The sequence below is a fragment of the Nelumbo nucifera genome, chromosome 2 (assembly GCF_055504915.1).
Source record: "Nelumbo nucifera cultivar China Antique chromosome 2, China Antique-T2T, whole genome shotgun sequence".
Taxonomy (NCBI): Eukaryota; Viridiplantae; Streptophyta; class Magnoliopsida; order Proteales; family Nelumbonaceae; genus Nelumbo; species Nelumbo nucifera.
In genome coordinates this window covers 44,933,361-44,957,768 of record NC_142650.1, presented here as the reverse complement: position 1 = coordinate 44,957,768, position 24,408 = coordinate 44,933,361, and the positions used below count along the sequence as shown (strand labels likewise).

The 24,408-nt window shown below is 38.6% G+C and overlaps 1 pseudogene; it reads left to right on the top strand.

Moving 5' to 3' along the window:
• Positions 1–233: 233 nt before the first annotated feature.
• Positions 234–24,332, top strand: LOC104602706 (protein ACTIVITY OF BC1 COMPLEX KINASE 3, chloroplastic-like; annotated as a pseudogene).
• Positions 24,333–24,408: the final 76 nt, after the last annotated feature.

Here is a 24,408-nt window from a genome sequence, read left to right as displayed (position 1 = left end):
GAAATGCAAATGGACTGAATTGACCCAATCCAATCTAAATTAAATGAAACACGAATTTTCTTCTCCTGACATTACAACTTCACTCAAATGCCCTCATTTTCTTATCCTTTTCCAACATTTTGAGGTGGTCACTGGGCATATTAAAGATTGAATGAAAGGTCTTCTAGCATATTAAAGATTGAAAAACAATTCCTTTTGAGGTGGTCACTGGGCATCACTCCCCAAATGGAAACATGGGATTGACCTTGCAGAATTGCAGGCTCTCCATGGTATGGCCAGTGGACCTGATGTGCACCCTGCAATATCCCCACCTGAGTTCCTACTAACACTAACCTGTTAGTTACAGGTCTAGCAATATCCCCAATGGGGGCCAAAGCCACATTATAGATCCAAAAACAAGTAAAATGAAATTTGTTAATGAATGATATGATGAGGAGAAGCCTTTAATGGAAAGCAAGCTTCTTATAGGAAGGAACAAAAAGATCCAAAATGTTGTCAGTGGCAAGCATGAAGCAAGGGCCAATAATCTGCTCCGGAGAATGACTGATCAATTTATTGACTCCAGGTGTAGAATGATATTCGAAAACACTAAATGAAAAACTATAAATCATAATATAATGAAAATGTTCAAACAATTAAAACTAAACATTATCCCAGATAAATGCCATCCACCACATGAATCCTATTTTTCTATTCTACTTTACCAAGGGCCATACATTTGGTAAGTTCTGAATCATAAGAATGCATGATACATGCATATGAATAATTGATGTATGGTTATGTGAATGTAGTTTTGGTGGACACTACACACTATCATTCAAAAAGATGATAAAAACTAGAATTTGATAGTAACTAGTGGTAATTAAAAAAACACTTAAATAGATACATATGCTGATTCAGAATCAATTTCAACGAGTAGAGGATGATTGTGAATTACTTCACTGAGAAAATTCTCCTTTCCGAATCAGCAAACAATGAGTTACAATATTCCAGTTTTGGTTGCAACTAAAATGATGAAGGGAAACAAAATGTTTTCCTCCGAAAATAATACTCAATAAGGAATTAATTATTTCCCTAATTCCTTAGAAAATAAACAAAATTGTTTCCATCTCCATCTGCAATCAAACACAAAAAAAATATCATTTCCTAAAGAAATTGTTCATATTAGCAGGACCATATTCCTAGTGCAACACTTGGTGGACTTCACCAACTTAGCCATTTGATCAAGTACCATCAAGAGGATGGATGAACAGCTACAACCAAAGAATAAAAGTTCTGAAATCACATAAACCATTCTCCAAACCACCCGAAAGAAGTTGATGTAGTATTTTCCATATAAAGGAATTCTTACGGCATGTTCCGATGTTATGGATCCATTTGACAGCCAGTGGGTGATGCACCGGTTTTCCACAAACCTGAATAGATGTTGAGCAAATACCTGAGAATAGCAGATTTGTTAGGTTACAAACATGCATTACAGAACAAATTAATGTAGCTTTCAAAGTTAAAACAAGAGTGTGATCTAGTGAGCTTTCTGATTGATTTTACTTGACTTCTGATCCGGTTCTGATAAATGGTCTTTTGCTTTCTCTTACTTGGCCTAGGTAGTGAGGTAGGTAAGAAGTTTTCACCTTTGGGCTGTAATTGTCCAGCCCCTTAAATATGATAAAATTGTAGCATCTAGCTGCTCCAGAAAGCAGAAAAATAAAAAAGGTGTTGATTCACTAACTTTCCTTTAATTAGACACATCAGAAAAGGGTAGAAACAATTCACTGTTTGTAGAGTTGTGTATAAGGAAATATTGAGAACAGAATTCCTAATGGTTATTCAGTACAGAACTTTGGAAGGCAATGAAATGGAATTTGCACCATAGCAAGGGTAAAGACAGAAAGAACAAAAAATCATTGTTCGACTTAGGGCTACACAACAAGGCTAGAAGCACGAATACCAATCACAGGGGAAGAAAGGGTGGATATTGATCAGAATTTTCTCATGAGATCCAATATAAATTTTGTCAAGCTATGCTCGGAGAGACATTAAATTGTGAACAGCTACCATGTATGAGAAATGGAAGACAAAACATTTAATGATACAGGAGACAAAGATGTAGCACATTTAACTCCCACACCATCCAGTGTTTGGAGTCAAAAACCTTTTGATTGGTCCCATAAACCCACTCTCAGCCTCTCAGGCATGCCAATGGTGCTGGTTGTTTGGACCAGTAGCAAAGTAACTAATACTTTGCATACAGAAGCCACTTGACATACAGAAAACTAAAACTTTAAACATTTAAGACAAGGTACACAGAAGCATATCTGTTATATTACTTTAGCTCATGCAGTTTTGTCACCTTATTTCAGATAATATGCATAGAAAATTTAACAAGAGAATCAAGATTTGTAAGCTCCACCACTCATAACAAGACTACAATACAAATTTCATGTAAAAAGTAAATGCTTGGCCCACTAAATAAATTGATGCATTTTCAAACTGAAACGAAATTTCATATGAGAAAATTGGAAATATCACCAGGATTCTCAAACTCAGAACAGAAAGAGCATGTCACAAGGAAAAAAAAAAAGATTAAGAGAACTTCAATCCAAATCCAACCCACTGTATTATTGGACTTTCCAACCTGGACCAAATTTGACTAGTCCGATCCAATCTAAATGGTATTGATTTGTTTCCCATTAATTAAGTAAGATAAAGCAAATATAAAGTCATAGTACATACAGTAATTTCTAGTTTTCTACTTAAACAATAAATAAATCATAGTATGAGAGTCTCTCAAAGTAATAAGTAATAAGTATGCCAAAAATTAAGTAAGATCAGTCTGCACTCTCTTGGCAGTTTGAGCCTAGGCCATTGACCTTCCTCATAATCTGCCAGTAATAAGTATGCCAAAAAAGCAAGAGTTTTGGACCACAATATATATAATTAATTTGGGTTGTCTCTCAAAGATTAACTAACATAGCATACACTCCATCAAGTGCCTGCAGCAGTCAACGGTCAACACTCAAGTTGATTAACACACAAGTTTTCGATCAATTCTCACTAAAAATCACTCTTGTCAATCTTCAACTTTCCCAACTAGAGTTTCTCACCCAAGGCTTTGTAGCATCTTGGAAATGAATTTGCTTGTACTTGAAGGCTTTTAAATTACATTTGTATTTCATTATAATTTAGATGAATGTAGACAAAATAGATTATTTGAAGGAAAGCAGGAATAATTTAAAAAGAAATCATGGATTGTATTAAAAAAAGAAAAAAGATTTAGCAGCAGTCGCGACTGCCCACGACTGTCGCTAAAACAAAGTATGCCAAACTTATAGTGGCAGTCGATTCAGTATTAGCGGCAGTCACGACTACCACTAAAAGTATTTTTAGCGGTAGTTTTATGTTTATACCGACAATTGAGAAAATTGTTGCTAGAACGTCTAGCAACAGTTCTTTTAGCAGTAGTTTGTTGGCTTCCAGTAAAGTCTTTAAGGGCAATTTTAGGGACCTTTAGAAGCAATTTTGACTGCTACTAAAAATCATTTTTCTTGTAATGATCTTGATGTAATCAATTGTTTAAGATATGTTCAAATGTGTTAGTCATTTATGGTCTTGATGTAATCACTTATTTAAGATACACTCTTTATGATTCTCAACAAGACTGGTCTCATATTCAGCAACCTTAAAATCAATGGTTAGAATGGATTTGGTTCCTAGGATTTCTTGAACTTATATAAGAAATTACAATCTTAAAATTCTATTTGAAAGCTAAAGGGAAAAGTTCCAAACCTTTGGATAAAATTTACAAGGTTTTTAAGTGTTAAGTTATCTAAAAGACATGTCTTGCCAAGTCTATGAAACATAGCTGATTACCCCAAAAGGAATAGGTAAATAACTGTGACAACCAATGCATATCTTGTTAAGATTGAGACATGATTGACTACCCTAAAAGGTATAGTCAACTTGTTGCGATAGTCAAGACATAAAAATGACTTTTCTAAGAGAGAGAGTCGATTACCCAAAACTGCACAATAGACTAACCTAGACAGACTAAGTTCAAATGGATATTAGTCAAATGATTAAAGGAACTAGTCAATTAGAGAGAGTCATTCCTTTGTATTGCATTAGGAGTCCACTACTTCGAAAAGTGAGCATTTAAAGGCTCAAATGCTTATTACAATCTTTGGAAAGCCTTCCATCATGTTGGTGAAAATTTCAATTATTTTGAAGAAAGGAAAAATCCCTCTAACGGCTAGAAAATGATCATTTTCTCTTAAATCCTCTACAAATAGAGGTGTTTAGCTTGATTCAAAGAAAGCATGAGGAATTGAGAGGAAAAAATCATGTTATCCTTGTACATAAGAACAAGTTAGCAAGAGTCATTTTTGTTGAAGAGATTCTTGAGTTTGTACAATCTCACCTATCTATTGTAGATCACTGCATTAGGTAGAACATCTTGAGAAAACTTTTGCAACTGAGTAGTTTGAGCTTTATGTTGCTATATCTTCCTACATAAAGGTCTCTTGTGTTATGACCTGTATTGTGCTATGCTTGTATTATCTTGTGTGCAAGTAAGTGTTCAAGTTTAAACGCCATTAAAGTCTTGTTGGCACCCTAAAACTCAACTACAAGGTATTGTGAATACGCACCCTGCTAGAAAAGGTATTACAGGCACCTAGATGTTTGGCTAGATGTCAAGGCTTTATTGACACCAATGAAAGCCTAGCTGGCTAGTGAAAATCCTCAAGGGTGGAATGAGGTAAAGGATGTAGGTAGCAACTAATATTGAATCTCTATAAATCTTGTTTGTCTTATGTGTATGTGTGTGTGCCTTATTCGCTTTATCTTTCTTTATCTTGCTTCAATTTTTCTATAGTTTATTTACTACTAACTGTATTAACATCTCTTGATAGTTGCAAAACTTGAACATCGCATTATCATGTAGATTTTACTAATAAAAAGGTATTACTAATTAATAAACAATAATAAAATATAAAGTAATACAAAACATTACTTACTAATTAATTCATTGTTAATCAAATTTAATTAAAATGATATCTAATATTCAATTAATCAATAATTAAATAACTATTATTAACATTAATCAACCAAGAATTTAATTAATAAAATATTTATAATTTCTAATTAATAACTAATTACTCTTCTACATTGACAATTTTTTAACATTTTTACAACATTTAGATTAACATCAAAGAAGGCCCTTTCCCACCAATTTCTTGTGGTGAGAAAGGATTTTTTTGTGGTGCATATATTGATGTTTGCATGACATTTGCAGCTGCAAATCATTTGGCACGAGTGGCGGGAAAAAATTTTTAACGAGGGTAAACATTGCTAAAGGCAAAAAAAAAAAAAAAAAATTGTTACAAAAAAGAGAATGCTAACAACAGTTTTTTTTTTATCGTTGCCAAAAGTTTACAAAGTCAACTATTTTTTACAAATTTTTGTATCAACGTCATGAATTATACGTCATAAAGGCCCCATTTTTTTAGTGAATTTTCTTATTTTGAGGCCTTCCAGCAAAGTGTTGCAATTTTTTGATATTGCAGTAGGCAGAATCTTATTGGGTAGGATGACACTCTCATTTGGTAAATGGGTATTGTGTAGGCTACTGATTTGGTTAATATAGTTTGCACTTACATCATATATGAGGCTGAAGATCTTATCTTTTGTTGGACTTTAATCTCATTAGAGATTAAATCCATCAGGTATTTGATTGATTAATTACATAATAAAGGACATATCCATACTTGTACTTTGAAAATTGGTTTTAAAGTTCCTAATAAAACTCTTTGTTTTAATTTATTTTGTCCTCTTTTAAGCCTTGTCCCATACTAGAAAATTATTGAATTTAACTTGAAATTTTAAGTAGGAACTTAAAGATTTGCTACCTTGCAACACATGCACGCATGTGTGCAAAGAGGTGCTTTAGAGTTTGCGAAATCATAGATCATAGGCTGTGGACTTTGTGAAATCACAAATTGCATATTACAATTTTTTTAAAAATTGCAAGTCACACATCACAAATCACAAGTTATGGTATTTGCAAAATTGCAAAAATTGCAAGTTGCGACTTTATTATTTATTATTTAAAATATAATATTTTATATATATTTCTAGTTTTTTATTATATATTTATATATTTTTTATAATATATTGTAAATATAAAAAACCGAATAAATCAATGAATCGAACCAAATAATCAATTAACCAATTGACTTCAATTCAGTTTCAATTATCAGTTTTTCATAAACCGGAAACCCTGGTTTGGTTTAAAAAATATGCAAAACCGAACTGCGAGCACCCCTAGTCAACGAGCTGATAATCTGAAACCCAATAAGGTTGAGTATTAGACAATGCAGGTTGAACCAAATCAGACCAAGTTGAAGTTAATTCAACCTTTACCCAACCTGAGTTGTTGAACAACCCACCAACCCTAGCTCTTACCAATCCTAATAGCTTTGGGTTGGATTGAGCCAATATGTGGGTTGGGTTCAAGTTGGCCCAATTTATTCACTTCTTTTCGATAAGCACGTTCTCATTTCTTCAGAAAGTTTAGTGTTAAGATTGACTTATTAAGATCAGGCTGGGCTCCTCGGTTAATTAATTGGCTTTGAGAGGTAAGGCCTACTTAGAAAGCATAAAAGAAATGTTTGGTAAATTAAAAAAGAAAAATTGAAAAACGAAATTTATTGTTGATACAGTTATTTATGCGTCTCTATGTTCCGGAAGAGAAAACGGCCCAAACTGTTTCTGAACTTCCTACGAATGACAAGTTACCACGGGAGTGGGATAACATGTGCTATAGAGGAAGCTCTCAAAGAAGTTGGCTGTAATTCCCAAACAGCTCAAGTTGACGAGCTTCTTCAAAGTAGTTGAATTAATTTAAGCAGTTTCATATATTTGAAGTTAAACTCCCGCCCCAAACGGTTCCCTAAACCATTTGCAACAGAGATGCTTGAATAGACGACTATTCTGTCCGTGGCAAAATGTCGAGTTTAAGCTACGAACAATTTGTCCGTGGTTAAAAGCTATTCTGTCCGTAGCTAAAAGATATTTATAATCACGGTTATAATGTATGCGTGGCTATATGTTACAAAAGCAGAAGTTGAGCTTTAGCTACGGACTATTTGTCCGTGGTTAAAAGTTATTCTATCCGTACCTAAAAGGTATTTATAACCACAGTTATAATGTATCCGTGATTACAAGTTACAAAAGCAGAAATTGAACGAACAATTTGTCCGTGGTTAAAAGTTATTCTGTCCGTAGCTAAAAGATATTTATAGCCACGGTTATAATTTATCCGTGGTTATAAGTTACAAAAGCAGAAGTTGATATTTAGCTACGGAAAATTTGTCCGTGGTTAAAAAGTTATTCAATCCGTGGCTAAAGAGCTATTTACACTATAGCCATGGATAACTGAAATTCGGTGGCTATAATTACGGTAATCATCTTTAGCTACAATCATTTTATTCTTAGATCATAAATAATAATCATTTAAAATATTTATTACTTATTAATTACTTTTTTATAGTAAATTAATAATTAAGAATTTATTAAAGTAAATTAATATAATTAATAACTAATAATTAACAAATTATTAGCTCATTACTATTCCATAACAATAATAATTAATGATTTCTATTTAATAATAATTAAACTAGAAAATAAATTATTAATAATTTCATAAGTACATTAATAAAAGGAAAATAATTTCTAAAATAGAAATAAAAGTAGTAATTATTATTTTATTAATTAAAACTAATCATCACAAATTAATTTAATTATTTAAGTAAGTTAATAATTAATAGAAAATAATAAACTAAATATGAAAACCACTAATAGTAAATTAATTAATTACCTATAAATGAAAATAATATTGACAATTAAACTAAATTATTTAAATTCATAAATAAATTATTATTAAAGTAATATTTATAAAATATAGACAAATAATTATTAATTATTAATTTATTAATTAAATAATAACTAATAATTTATTTAATAAATTATTTCAACGACTTTACCAATTTTTTTTGCCTTAAAGTGTAATTTTTAACTTTTTTATTTATGAAAGATGAACAACTAAAATAATATATATACATTATTTATTCTATATATAATAAAACATAGAACAGTAACCAATGTTTAGAAAGTTTGATGAGACTAGCTAGTCAGATCATTGTTAAACCATGACCCAACCCTTAACCAATTTGACCATACACCTAGCCCTATTTACTCAAAAAAAAAAAGAAGTCAAAACCATCCACCAAACTGATCTAACCCAAGAACCAATGAATTGGTCTTGGGTATCTTTTTTGCTACCTATGTGTTTTAAAGTATTGAAGGCACCTTACCTTGATATTTTTTCCATAAAACAAGGGTGATCATTTTAGCGAGTTGGAAAATTTCGCTCTTGGACCTAGATTTTGTGTTTAAGCCCTGGCCGAGGCTCGAGCCCGCTCGAGCCCTCATTAGAGCCCCAAATTTTAGGGTTGGGCATAGGCCTAATACTTTAAACCCGCCTTGGGCTTAACTTGAGCCACATATATTTAACTATAGGTATATTATAGATAATATATATGTTATTTTATATTACATAGAAATAGGACATTCAATGGGTCAAGTTCGACCCAACGAACCCAATGTTCATGAACTGATTAGGTTGGTTATGGTTCTAGGAATCGGAACCAATGAGTTCACTCTGGTTCCAGATATATTGCCCCGATTTCTTCTAACAAAAAAAAATGGCCAAAACCATTGGACGGTTCAAACGGTTTGACCGCTCGAGTCAGTGGTTTGGTGTCCAAATCAACAGTTTTTGGTGAAACAATGGTTCTAGGGTAAAATGAAACCGGTCACCTAACTGGTTCCTAGCTTTTTCTAGTCCGGTCTGGTTTTGAAAACCATGATATAAACAAATAATATAAATAGGTTGAGGTTAAACAATCAAAAAATTATTAATTTAAAAACCCACTAAACTTTCACTAAAAATAAATATTAACAAAACTTAGTAAATATTAAAAATGTGTTTCAATTTCACTTAAAAATCCAACTTAAAAAACGATAATAAAAATAAGAATTTTAAATATAAAAATATTAATTGATAGTTTTAATAAATGCTAATAAAAATATTAATTGGTAGTTTAAAATACCAACAATTAATTAAAAAAAAAACTGAAAATCTAAACATAATTAAAATACTAAAAATAATTAAAAACTATTGAAAAATAACGACATTGTATATTAATAAGGGTATTTATTGAAAATAATTAAAAATTACAATTAATATTATTTATTATTAAAAAGTACCAAAACTTATTAAAAAAATACCCAAGCCATAAATTATTGAAAAATGATGAAAATTAGCTATATTTTTATTAATTATGGTATTTATTTAGTAATTTAAATGATGAAAATACTGAAAATTATTGAAAAATACTCATATGCAATAATTAATTAATAATAATGAAAAAACACCAAAAATTAATTAAAAATTCGAAAATTCTGAAAAATCTAAAGCTTAATTAAAATACTAAAAATATTTAAAAAAATTAAATTAATTATATTTTATTGCAACAAATACTGAATAATAATGAAAATAATAATATATTTTAATTATTGATAGTAATTGATGTAACCGTTTCTAGTCACGTACCAATTTTATCGGATGTATCAATTTATTTTGGCTAAGTGCCTCGCCATTTGACCTGCTCCCAGGAGAAGATGGTGGAGCTCCCTAGTGGTGAGCTACTTGGTGACGAGCTCCCTAGTGGTGAGCTACTTGGTAACGAGCTCTTTGGTGGTGAGCTACTTGGTGACGAGCTCCCTGGCGGTGAGCAACTTGGTGACGAGCTCCCTGGCGGTGAGCAACTTGGTGACGAGCTCCCTGGCAGTGAGCTACTTGGTGACGAGCACCCTGGCGGTGAGCTACTTGGTGACGAGCTCCCTAGCGGTGAGCTACCTGGTGACAAGATCCCTAGAAGTGAGCTACTTGGTGACGAGCTCCTTGGTGGTGAGCTACTTAGTGACGAGCTCCCTGGGGGTGAGCTACTTGGTGACGAGCTCCCTGGCAGTGAGCTACCTGGTGGTGAGCTACTTGGTGACAAGCTCCATGGTGGTGAGCTACTTGGTGACGAGATCCCTGGCGGTGAGCTACTTGGTGACGAGCTCCCTGGGGGTGAGCTACTTGGTGACGAGCTCCCTGGCAGTGAGCTACCTAGTGACGAGCTCCCTGGCAGTGAGCTACCTGGTGACGAGCTCCCTAGCGGTGAACTACTTGGTGACGAGCTCCCTGGTAGTGAACTACCTGGTGATGAGCTCCCTGGTGGTGAGCTACCTTGGTGGACTCGTCATTTGACCTGCTCCTAGGCGGCCTGTAACTCAGGGGATGGTGGAGCTCCCTGGTGTAGCGCAACCCGACTGCCCTCTACATGAGGTGATCTCCTCTCCTTTGTAGGCGGCGGGAGCTGAGGGACCTGCGAGAACTCCATCTTTTCCTCCTCTTTGTAGGCGGCGGGAGGTGAGGAACCTGCGAGAACTAAATCAGAGGACCCGGGGGTATTTTCCCGGCGGGGACTCTCTGATGCCTAAGTTAGCATTCTGATTGTAGGGAGCTTGGAGAGAAATGAGAGAGCTAGAGAGCATGGATTACCCCCATTTTTTCATTCTCTCCCCCCCTCCTCTTTGGGGGTTGGAGTCCTTATATAGTGGTGTCCTGTCAAATCAGACGTAGCAGCCTCTGTCAAGTCAGATGTAACTGCCTCTGTCTCTCTGCCGCAGCCGTTACTGCCAGAGCTGAGGTGGCGGGTGCAGGCGGCTGTTGTAGAGTACGGCTCTGCCAGTCAAGGGACAGCTCTCAGGGCTGGCAGGCACGGCGCCGCCTGGCAAGAGACGTGGGCGCAGGTCTCCGGATCTGTCAGGTACGGTTGTCAGGCAGGAGATCTTCCTGCGATACGCCGAACTGCCCCTAACTGGCGAGCTACCTGTAAGTGCCGAGCTGCCCCTAAGTGGCGAGCTCTTCGTAAGACGCCAGGCTACCTGCGGAGTGGCCAGTTGCCTGTGGCGAGCTGCCTATGTCGAGCTGCCCTTAGCTATACCGAGCTCCCCGAGCTATGCCGAGCTACCCGAACTGTCCGAGCTGCCCAGTTGTCAAGAGGCTGCACTTGGTTTGCATGAGGTGCCAGGTGTCACAATTTCATTGGAGGGCCAAATCCGCCCTCATCATTTGCCCCCCCCCACTCCCGAGCTGAGAGTAACTCAGCGAAGGGAGTAGATTTCTTCTTTTAGCCTGTAAGTCGACGAGCTAGTAAGTGCTGATCCAATTCCTTAGGCTTCGGGAGTTGCCTGTATGTGGCGAGCTGCCTGTAAGGTGAGGAGGTCTCCGCCAGTTCAGTAGTGTAGCCCTTAGGCTCTAGGGGCAACTTATAGTTCACTTTTCTTGACTTTGCCAATGTCGAAAAGGCGACTGGGTCTTAAGCAGTAATGTGGCCCGTAGGCTTTGGGAGCGACTCGTAGTCCACTCTTCTTTGACTTTGCCCGTGCCGAAGAGGCGACTGGGTCTTAAGTAGTAATGTGGCTCGTAGCCTTTTGGAAGTGACTCGTAGTCCACTCTTTTTTGACTTTGCCCATGCCAAAGAGGCGACTGGATCTTAAGCAGTAATGTGGCCCGTAGGCTTTGGGAGCGACTCGTAGTCCACTCTTCTTTGACTTTGCCCAACTCCCGCGGAAGCCACGAAGAGCTCATCTTTGTAGGGGGGACCTTGCGAAGAGGACTGATGAGGCTTTATCTGCATTGAAAGTAAACTTAGTCTGTTAGCTCCCTACGTAGTCTTTGAGTTCATAAAAAATGTAAACTATAAAGCGAGAGCTTCAATTTCTAAAAAGTGAGGACTTAGCTTTCTAGGAGAAGAGGACTTAGCTTTCGTAGGATGAGAATTAGCTTTTTGTAGCGTGTTCCCACAGACGGCGCCAATTGATGTAACCATTTCTGGTCACGTACCAATTTTATCGGATGTATCAATTTTTTTTTCTTTTTTGCTAAGTGCCTCGCCATTTGACTTGCTCCCAAGAGAGGATGGTGGAGCTCCCTAGTGGTGAGCTACTTGGTGACGAGCTCCTTGGCAGTGAGCTACCTGGTGACGAGCTCCCTAGCAGTGAGCTACCTGGTGATGAGCTCCCTGGTGGTGAGCTACTTGGTGACGAGCTCCCTAGGGGTGAGCTACTTGGTGGCAAACTCCCTAGCAGTGAGCTACCTGGTGACGAGCTCCCTGATGGTGAGCTACTTGGTGACGAGCTCCCTGGTGGTGAGCTACTTGGTGACAAGCTCCCTGGTGGTGAGCTACTTGGTGACGAGCTCCTTGGCGGTGAGCTACTTGGTGACGAGCTCCCTGGGGGTGAGCTACTTGGTGACGAGCTCCCTGGCAGTGAGCTACCTGGTGACGAGCTCCCTGGTGGTGAGCTACTTGGTGACGATCTCCCTAGCGGGGAGCTACCTGGTGATGAGTTCCCTGGTGGTGAGCTACCTTGGTGGACTCGTCATTTGACCTGCTCCTAGGCGGCTTGTAACTCAGGGGATGGTGGAGTTCCCTGGTGTAGCGCAACCCGACTGCCCTCTGCATGAGGTGATCTCCTCTCCTTTGTAGGCGGCGGGAGCTGAGGGACCTGCGAGAATTCCATCTTTTCCTCCTCTTTGTAGGCGGCGGGAGCTGAGGAACCTGCGAGAACTGAACCATAGGACCCGGGGGTATTTTTTCGGCGGGGACTCTCCGATGCCTAAGTCAGCATTCTGATTGTAGGGAGCTTGGAGAGAAATGAGAGAGCTCGAGAGCAGGGATTACCCCCATTTTTTCATTCTCTCCCCCCCCCCCTCCTCTTTGGGGGTTGGAGTCCTTATATAGTGGTGTCCTGTCAAATCAGGCGTAGCAGCCTCTGTCAAGTCAGGCGTAACCGCTTCTGTCTCTCTGCTGCAGTCGTTACTGCCAGAGTTGAGGTGGCAGGTGCAGGCGGCTGTTGCAGAGTACGGCTCTGCCAATCAAGGGATAGCTCTCAGGGCTGGCAGGCACGGCACTGCCTGGCGAGAGACGTGGGTGCAGGTCTCCGGATCTATCAGGTACGGTTGTTAGGCAGGAGATCTTCCTGCGATACGCCGAGCTGCCCCTAACTGGCGAGCTACCTATGCCGAGCTACCTGTAAGTGCCGAGCTGCCCCTAAGTGGTGAGCTCTTCGTAAGACACCAGGCTACCTGCGGAGTGGCCAGTTGCATGTGGCGAGCTTCCTATACCGAGCTGCCCCTAGCTATACCGAGCTCCCCGAGTTATGCCGAGCTGCCCAGTTGTCAAGAGGCTGCACTTGGTTTGCATGAGGTACCAGGTGTCACAATTTCACTGGAGGGCCAAATCCGCCCTCATCAGTAATATAATTAACAATAATTATTTCTAAAACATAATTAATAGTAATTATAATTTAAGCTATAAATAATCAAAAATTATATTTAATTACCAAAAAGTGTTACTTGTTGAAACATCAAGAATTAACATCAGTAATTAATTAAGGAGACTCATATAGTCTTTCTCTCTCTCTCTCTCAATTATCAATGTAAACAGAACCTAGTTAAGTGTTGGAATAATCCAAATTAAACTACTTCTCGACAATCCCAATTAAGTTACAAATTCACAAATCTAAACCCACAAATGTTATTAATTGACATAGAAAACCAAAAACAATACTAATTAATGAACACATTTTAAGTAGATAGGGTGGGTGGTACTGTGGTAGGCTAGATGAGAGTCAAGAACACCAGGTTGTGATTTGACATTGTGAAAAGTTTTATTTTTTCCCTTTCTTGCATGATAAAGTAAAAAGATAAAAAAAAAAAAAAAAAAAAGAAAGGTCGAGTAGAGAGGCCCTTTACAAAAAGAGCAAACCTGACCTTGTTTTACTGTGGCTGTTTTTGATTTGAAGGAAAAGGTAAGGAAAGGAAGGGAAATGTATAGGCTTTCCTACCTTTTCCTTCAAAGTTTAAAGGGAAAATTCTTTTCTTTGTTGGGACATTCCATAGAAAAATTCTGTTCGTTCTTATTTTTGAGGCTCTTTTCTTTCCTAGAATATTGCAACTGTAGCCAACAAGAAAGAAAGGGACCTAAACTAGATAGGGACATTTTCAATTTCTTCTCTAATGCTCTGGTTATTTAAGGGAAAAGTTGCATGTTTAAAGATGTTGTGTTGTTAATTTATAACGAAAGCAATTTGTTTTGGTTGAAATTGGGATATTTTGGCTAAGAAGAGTATTTCAAATTGATTGACTCTAGTCTTGTAAGTGTCCAGTGGTTTGATCTGGCCTGGCCAAACCTCAAACATTCTTAGATTCTTTTTATAGTTGCAAAATTTAACAAGCAAACTACACCATTTTCATGATTCAAGGTTGACAAAGCAGTGGAAGCGACACTTGTTCAACTTCTTGAAACAGGCTTATTGCATGCTGATCCACATCCTGGGAACTTGCGCTACATGGCTACAGGGAAAACTGCGTATGCTCGCCACCTATCTTTCTATCAGAAAGATAAAACCTTAACTTTTTTTTTTTTTTGAGTTGTTTTTGATTTTGATAGCGCTAGGTAACAGTTCTTGTACAAAACCAGAAGTTTTACTTTTTACTTAGTGTTATTTTTTTGGTGTTATTTCTCTGATAGGTTTTTGGATTTTGGTTTCCTTTGTCGGGTGAAAAAGAAACACCAGTTTGCCATGCTTGCATCTATTGTACACATTGTAAATGGGGACTGGTCTGAACTTGTCAATGATCTGACAAAGATGGATGTTACAAGGTCAGGGACTAATCTACGACGTGTTGCCATGGTACTTTTTCTACGGCATTTAGTTTCTCTTCTACTACTTCGTTAATAATTCCTTTCTAGCCTGATGTAGATATTCAATAGCTGGTTAAAAGGAAACTATGATGTGTAGAGTATTATCTTTATCTGCTTCTGATGGTTTAGAATGTAGTGTCTTCTTACTAATTTCCATTTGTGGAATTTTCTTTTCATGAGGTTGTCAGCTGTGACTGAAAATTCTGAGATAAAATTATGATTCAGGATCTACAAGATGCCTTGGGAGAAGTAGAATTTAAAGATGGAATTCCTGATGTCAAATTCAGCAGAGTGAGTATTGTATCTTCACAACACTTTTAGCACGCATTTTTCTGTCTTTTACCAATGCTTCAATGCCATAGTTTTTGTGTTTCCTTTTTTTTTTTTCTGGGAGGTCCAAACTGCTTAACATTTTTATTAGGAGTTCATATCCACTGAATGTTACATTAAGAAAACTGTGTTCCTTTTCCCCTAAGTGATAATATTTGTGATCAAAGCAGAAGTGTATTGGAAGTCATTATCGTACTTCCTCTTTTACTGTTTTTTACCTGTATGTACATCTGGCACCAATTCTGGAGAGCTGGGGTCTCTGATCAAATGCTCTTGATGTCAGTTGTGTTTCTTTGGGTGGTGCAAAAGAAATTGGAAACATGTCAAGATAATTATGTCGGAGGTTGTTATCATCTTGCTGGATGAAGTTTTGACCTAGAAGATCTTGTACCAATTGAATGTTCGCTTCCAGTCCTCATGCATGTGTGTTTGTTAACCACATATGTAGTAGAAGGTAGGAATTTATGTATTCTGAAGACCACTTGAAGTATACCATATTTATAATTTAAATACAAAGAACAGTCTTACTGACTGTAGGATTTGTACTTCATTCTTCGTTTTCTTGTGATTTATTTTTCATGCACCATTCCTCAACTTCTGTTTATTTGTTCTAGTCTTATGTATGTGCTTCCTCTCGTTCCTTAACCTAATTTGCTTAAAATTACTTTTGAAGGTTCTCAGTAAAATCTGGTCAATAGCACTCAAATATCATTTTCGTATGCCACCATATTATAGACTTGTTCTGCGCTCTTTAGCATCCTTTGAAGGTATGGTGCTGAATATCATATTTTTCTGGAATTCTCCTGTTTGTTTCATAGCCTGTTTAGTTTGCAAGAATTCATTTTTTAGGAATTCATCTATTTTAGTCTTGTAAAAATAGAACATATATGTTTTGCAGTCTGTTGTAGTGTGAACTTTTGACTGTGTAGATTATAAAGAAGGTTCGGTACCATACTAAACAAATAAAAGGTCTATAAGATGGTAAGGAAATAAGATATCGAATCCATATTTCTTGTGAGTTTAGTAGGCACTGCAGGATTGTATAGGTGGTTAGATTCATACCTACAGGGCAAACATACAATGTCCTGGTAGGTAGGTTGGATAATTAGTTTCATCAGTACACTTTTTGTTCAATACGTTTGCGTAATTTTCTCTGATATACTTTTTTTACTTAGTTTAATTTGATGCCACTCTTGTTCTTGTATTTGGCTTTCCAATCACTAAACCCTTCAGTTAATGCTCTCTCTTCAGGATTGGCTGTAACTGCAGACAAAGATTTCAAGACATTTGAAGCTGCATACCCCTATGTTGTCCACAAGCTTCTCACTGATAATTCAGCTGAAATGAGGAAAATATTACTTTCGGTATTGGCCGAGTGCAGATCATATATTAATTAATGTTTTGCTAATAATTATTGGATGATGTTTTCTCTCGCACATTTTCAGAGATATAGTCCTTACTTTTAGTAACATTGATAAGGGTGATTGTGCGGTCTTGATATTTTAAATGGTAATTGCCAATCTGTGAACTGAATATCAGTTCAGGTGGTTGACATGTAGAGAGGACTCCAGATCTCCTGCCCACGAGAACTCTGTCCACGCCTACCCACAGTACATTACCCCCATGAATTAAGAACATCTCCCCCTGCATAATACTATGCAGAGGATAAGATGTTCTCCATGTGTGATAGCGATAAATGTGGGCAGAGTGATGGAGGGCCAGCTCACCACCCAGCGACAGGGTCGGCTCACCAACCAGCGACAGCTCATAGCTAGGGAGGATCATGCATTATCTAGCGAAAATCATACACAGGATAACGATGACAACTCCATGCATTGGATAACACTGGAAGATGGTGGCTATCGGACGGTGAATATCAAAGGCAGCCTAAGAAGGATTGAGGATTTCGACAGTGGCTAGAAGACCAGATGTTTTAGTTCTTTTACAATTTTAACTTTCCTAGTTATTCTACAAGTCTACTAGATGTATTATAAATATTGTTGTTCTGAGTTCATAGAGAATACACTCAAGAATATTATTTTCACCACTTTTTCCCTTTCTTCCAAGGCTTACGCCTAGTCTCTTTCTTCCACGTTGCGTCAGGTGGTATCAGAGCGGGAGTTCGCCCAGTCAGATGGCCAACCAAGATGGTAGCAGTCACAACCAACCCCGTGACGGAGATCAGGGGTTACAAGCTGTTTGGAGAGCAATCGAAGAGCAGCGCACAGCCACGCATAACATTGAGCAGTAGTTGGCAGAGATCGCTGGACAACTATAGACTTTGTTACGGGAGGATGTTCCAAGGAATAGGGATAACACATTGTACCAAGCTGGAGGAGACGACCACGGTAGACCAATCATCGATCCTATACCCAGGTACCCTATTCTTGATGATGATAGCGACGACGAACTGGAACTCAGTGTTGCTCCAGTCATTCCCGATGATGACAGAAACGATAGGAATTGGCGCAACCCCGAGAATCATCGTCGGAACAATGATGAGTTTAAACTCAAGGTAGATATTCCTGCTTTTAGTCGGGATTTGGATATAGAGGGCCTTCTGGATTAGATCACTGAGGTCGACCGTTTCTTCGAGTACATGGAGATCCCAAAAGAAAGGAGGGTGAAATTAGTAGCTTTTCGATTGAAGGGAGGAGCATCTGTCTGGTGGGAACGAATAAGGGAGACTCGGATCAGAGAAGGAAGAGGTCTGGTTCGAACATGGAGGCGTATGAAGTAGTTAATCAGAAGTAGGTTTTTACCCTCTGACTACGAGCAGTATATGTTTGAATCGTATCAACGGTGTGCGCAGGGAACGAGAAGTGTCAACGAACATCAGAGTTTCTGAGATTGGCTGAACGGAACCAGCTATCTGAAAGTGACAACCAGCAGGCAGCTCATTACCTGAGTGGGTTGAGACCTGCTATCAGAGACAAGATTGGTGTCCAGATGGTTTTGAGTGTGCAGGAAGCAAGGAACTTAGCTTTGAAGGCTGAGTTAATGTTCCAAGAAAGGACCCGAGCCGATAACTATCGACGGTACAGTGGGAACGACAACAAGCCGGCAGTAGTCGACAAGGGCAAGCCAGCCCCAGGAGTACAACCCTCCCACCCGCCAAGTACAGCTAACGCCAGTAAGGCCACCACGGGAGGAAACACTCGAGGTAACACTTCAAACCCTCCTAAAGCCAGTAATCCCTATGCAAAACCTGCTCCTTTTAAATGCTTCAAGTGCAATGAAGTTGGGCATAGGTCTAGTGACTGTCCCGGAAGAAAGACAGTTAACATGGTGGAGAGAGAGGAGGAAGAAGAGGGTCACGATGGAGTATATTGTGAACCCTGTGTAGAAGACGAAGAAGGTACCTATGATCATGAAGGGTACACGTGCGTTGTGAGGAAGCTAATGCTATCTCAGAGAAGCGAAGATACCACACAACGACACCGGCTGTTTCGCACTAGGTGTACTATACAGGGTAAATTATTTGATTTAATTATTGATAGCGGCAGTCAGGAAAATATTATCTACAGGGATGTGGTACAGAAACTGCAACTACTTCCTGAGAAACACCTGAACCCGTACACAATTGGGTGGATCAAGGAAGTCAGGGGCGTACGTGTGGAGGAACGCTGCAAGGTTCCATTTTCAATTGGTAAGTACACTGATGAGGTATATTGTGATATTGTGGACATGGATGCTTGCCATATTTTGCTTGGTAGGCCTTGACAGTTTGATGCAGATGCTAAACACCTGGGTAGGAAGAATACATACAGGCTCGAGAAAGAGGGTGTATGCTATACCTTATTACCCATGGCAGAAAAGAACCAACACAAGGCTCCAAAGGCAGAAGAGAGAAATTTTCTTACCATAATGCATCACCATTCTGAGTTTGTAAAAGAATGTAAGGATACCCACGAGGTCCACTTGCTAGTGGTAAAGGGAGAGAGCCTGAATGAGTCACTGGAGGAGAACAAAATTCCAGTGGAAGTGCAGGGTCTACTCGATGAGTTTCATGATGTAGTTCCTGATGAGTTACCTAACGAGTTCCCACCCATGCGAGATATCCAGCATCATATTGATTTTGTCCCTGATGCTAGCCTACCTAATCTAACACACTACAGGATGAGTCCTAAAGAGAACGAGATCTTACGGGAGAAGGTAGAAGAATTATTGAGAAAGGGCATATCCAAGTCAGCATGAGTCCTTGTGCAGTGCCAACATTACTAACACTCAAGAAATATGGGAGTTGGAGGATGTGTGTCGACAGCAGAGCAATTAACAAGATCACTATTGGCTACAAGTTTCTCATTCCCAGGTTGGATGACATGCTTGATCAACTTGACGGGGCTGTGGTTTTTTCCAAAATCGATCTCAGGAGTGGTTACCATCAGATCAGGATCCATCACGGAGACGAATGGAAAATAACTTTCAAGACCAAAGATGGACTGTTCGAATGGTTAGTCATGCCTTTTGGGCTAACTAACGCACCCAGCACTTTCATGAGGCTAATGAATCAGGTACTACGCCCTTTTATTGGTAAATTTGTTGTGGTATATTTTGATGATATCTTGATTTACAGCAAATCTACCATTGAGCACATAGGACATATCAGAGAGGTATTGAGTGCATTAAGGGATAACAAACTATATGCTAATTTAAGGAATTGCACTTTTATGAGCGACAATTTGTTGTTCTTGGGGTTCATTATAAGTAAAGACGGAGTTAAAGTGGATGAGGAAAAGGTGAGATCCATTAGGGAGTGGCTGACCCCAACAAAGGTCACGAACATAAGACGTTTCCATGAGTTAACAACTTTCTACAGGCGATTTATCAAACACTTTAGTAGTATTGTAGTACCTATCACCGAGTGTTTGAAAAAGGGAAAGTTTCAATGGGGAGAGGAACAAGAGCAAAGTTTCGCCCTCATAAAAGAAAATTTATGTACCGCTCCTATCCTAGCACTACCAAGTTTTGACAAACTATTTGAGGTTGAGTGTGATGCCAGTGGAGTCGGCATAGGGGCCGTGTTGTCCCAAGAGAAGAGACCAATTGCCTTCTTTAGTGAAAAGTTGTGCGAAGCCAGGAAGAAGTGGTCCACTTATGATAAAGAATTCTATGCTATTGTTAGAGCATTAAAAACCTGTGAACATTATTTAATTGCTAAAGAATTTGTCATTTACACCGACCATCAAGCTTTTAAGTATTTAAGCAAGCAAAAAGCAGTTGATGAGCGATCTGCATGCAAGGTGGTCTGCTTTTGTTGATAAATTCCCATACAAAATTGTGTATAAGGCTGGACAACAGAACACAATGGCCGATGCTTTAAGTAGGCATGTAGCCCTATCAAGACTCTCAGTATTGAAATTGTGGGTTTTGAATACTTGAAAGATCTGTACGCCCAGGATGAGGACTTCAAACAGGTCTGGGAAAAGTGCATGAATCGACAGCCAGCAGGTGATTTCTACATACATGATGGGTTCCTTATGAAGGGGGACCAACTGTGCATTCCTTGCATCTCCTTACGCAAGAAGATCATCAGGGATCTACATGGGGGTGGCTTAGCAGGACACCTCGGGAGGGAGAAGACGACTGGGGCTGTCAAGGGGCGTTACTACTGGCCTAAATTAAGGAGACATGTGAGCACTATTGTGAGTAGGTTCTATATATGTCAGACAGCTAAGGGACAAACCCTGAATACTGGCCTCTACATGCCTCTACCTGTTCCTACTATGATTTGGGAAGACTTGTCCATGGATTTCGTGTTAGGCTTACCGAAGGCTCCAAGAAATATGGACTCCGTCTTTGTAGTGGTTGACCGGTTTTCCAAGATTGCTCACTTCTTCCCATGCAAGAAGACCGCAGATGCAACAGCGACAGCCAAGCTATTTTTCAGAGAGATTGTCTGTTTACATGGGGTACCTAAGACCATCACGTCGGACCGAGATACGAGGTTCTTAAGTCACTTCTGGATGACCTTGTGGAGACTATTTGACTCATCATTGAATTTCAGTAGTACAGCTCATCCACAGACAGATGGACAAACAGAGGTGGTGAATCGAACTCTAGGTAACTTGATCCGCAGTATCTGTAGGGAGAGACCGAAGCAGTGGGATTTTTCCATAGCACAGGTAGAATTCGCCTTCCAATCAGTACAGGAAGAAGTGCAGCAGAGACTAGAAAGGACCAATGCAAAGTATAAGACTGCAGCTGATAGGCATCGCAGACACTAAGTGTTTGATGTCGGTGATGAAGTCATGGTGTTCTTAAGGAAGGAACGCATACCAGTGGGAAAGCATAACAAGCTACAGCCTCGGAAGTACAGTCCATACAAGATCATTAAGAAGATCAACGACAATACTTACATAGTGGACTTGCCAGATCACATGGGTATCTCCAAAACTTTTAATGTTGCTGATCTTCATCGTTACTTACCGGAGACAACACTTGCATATCCCAGTCATGGCTTGAGATCGATTTCTTTTCAAGTGGGGGAGAATGATAGAGGGCCAGCTCACCACGTAGCGACAGGGTCGGCTCACCAACCAGCGACAACTCACAGCTAGGGAGGATCATGCATTATCTAGCAAAAATCATGCACAGGATAATGATGACAACTCCATGCATTGGATAACACTGGAAGATGGTGGCTATCGGACGGTGAATATCAATGGCAGCCTAAGAAGGATTGAGGATTTCGACAGTGGCTAGAAGACCAGATGTTTTAGTTCTTTTACAATTTTAACTTTCCTAGTTATTCTACAAGTCTACCAGATGTATTATAAATATTGCTGTTCTGAATTCATAGAGAATACACTCAAGAATATTATTTTCGCCACCTTTTCTCTTTCTTCCAAGGCTTACGCCTAGTCTCACGTCAGGCTTCACAAACGAAGCCTCATATTCGTCCGGTGCATGCATTGTCAGCCCGGTTTAGTGCTCCCACGCCGCTGCGTCACAGAGTTATCATGGGCAGGAGATCTGAACTCTGTAGAGAGAGGACTGAGCATGTTATGGCTCTCACCCAGGAGATCTATTTCAGTACAATTTTTTTTGGGACAACTTTAAGTGTCTGATGTATCATGTTCTTTAGGGCTGGATGAAATCATTTTCTGAATGATGAATAAGGTATCTATGTCATGTGGCTTTAGTCTCAGCCTATCAGATGAGACTTGAACCCTGAATTTGCATTATATTTACATGTTTATCATTCACTAATGATGATAGATTTAATATATTTGTAAAATACTGGGCCAGTTACGGTTGTTCTTAAATCAATAGATTTCTTTAACTTTAAGGAAGGAATTCCAATGGAAAAAGCTGGCACTTTTCTTAAGAGTGGGTTCGACTAGGTAAGCTATCTACTGATTATCATTTTTCAGTAGGGATGCTACCCATATTTCTATATTCATCCTGAAGTTTATGTGGTTGTATTTGTTGGTGTTTCCTTCTAGTGGAGTATGTATCAAAAATAAAAGAAGAGGAAAGAAGAAAAAGAAATCCTTCTACTTGAGATTTTTTCTTGCAATACTTTTCCTCACCTACCTTTTTTGGTTTGGTGGTGTTTCTGTAATGTCCATTTGTATGTCTTGTAACAACTAACAAGGACAACTTATTTTCAAAAAGATTGCTGTGTTAGACAAAAAACAACTTAATAGGGCTAATTTATTTATAGTCAGTTCATTTGAATTTGAAACTGAAGAACTGATGTATTTACTGAGTATAATTTGATCAAGGAGATAAACATTAATCAATTTTGCATATTACACCACTGTCCTACTTCCTTTCCAGAAAATGGTATGTCTCAATATTTTGTGGTTCTCTTTCTGTAGCCATTACCATTGCATAAAGAAGAACATGCATTTTAATTGCTTAAAGTTCCTGTTTGGTCCCATGATTTTTTTTTTCTTGATTATTACTAATGCTATATTTCTAGTGAATTGTGCCTTTATATTGCTTAATAAAATTATTGTATGGAGGTAATTTCATGTCTTCCTCTCAAAGGTTCCAATAATGATGCTCTCCATCTATTGAAACATCACTGTATTGGTGGACAAATAAGACTTTGGTTAGATAAAGAGCTCCCGTGTTTCCTTCAATAAAACAAGAGGGAACTATATATTAGGCATAATTTGCTATCAAAATGTCCTGACAAATTAGTGGCTGATTTGTTTGTATTATTAACTATTGAATGTGATACTTTTGATCGTGTTCTTCCAATAGGTAAGTTTTTGCATTTTTCCTTTCTAAACTTCTCTTTGCTGTATGGGTCCAGGAGATGCCTGCATAGGGTCACAGCATCAAATGCTACTAATTCCCTTGCATATGCCCCAAATGGACACAATGGTGTGTTTGATGTTGTAAACGTAGTTCTGAAGCTTTTACCTTCTAAAGATGGAGTTGTTTTGAGAAGACTTCTGATGACTGTGGTTCGTCTCTTTGTTTTTTTTTTTTTTTCCTTTTTCTTTTCCTAATAAATTTATTTCAATTTGGGATATCTGGGGCTCATTGGATTTCTCGGATGAGCCAACCATTTGCATGGTCTGGGCTGTCTCCTTTATACTATGTAGCGAGGGTGGGTGAGCATGAATGAAATCTATTGATGTTGCTTCTCCTCTAGAACAACCATATAAATTTCCATACATTGCCACAGTGGATGCTTAAAACTTTCTAACTATCCTATCAAAAACCAGGATGGAGGTTCATTAGTCCGAGTTATGGTTTCCAAGGAGGCAGTTTTCTTCCGCCAGCAGGTCAGTAGGGCTCTTGCAGATCTTCTCTATCAATGGATGGTTAAAGCTCTTGGACAAGATGAACTCCGAAGCAAATATGGGTCTTGCGTTAGATCATCAGGTGGACCCCACAGACAAGTTGGGGAATCTTCTGTACTATCCATGCCTATCTGCGATTATCAATCTTTAATCAGAGATTGTCGGCTGAAAGTGATCTTTTACAAACAACTCCAGTCTGTAAGAACTGATGCCATGTTATGCTCAGGCTCTGCTGGGATTCTTTTGTGATATTATATCGGCTTCAGTCTTGTCTTGTCATCGGATTTTAGTTTCCTGGTTGGAAACCTTAATGGAATCCGTGTCATTCACTCCAAGGCAATTAGCCATGAGCAGGTAGTGTTAGAGCCTCTAGTACGTACATGTTGCACGAAATCTTTGGCTGCTTGCTTCTTCTGTAAAGTAAGTATTTGAAG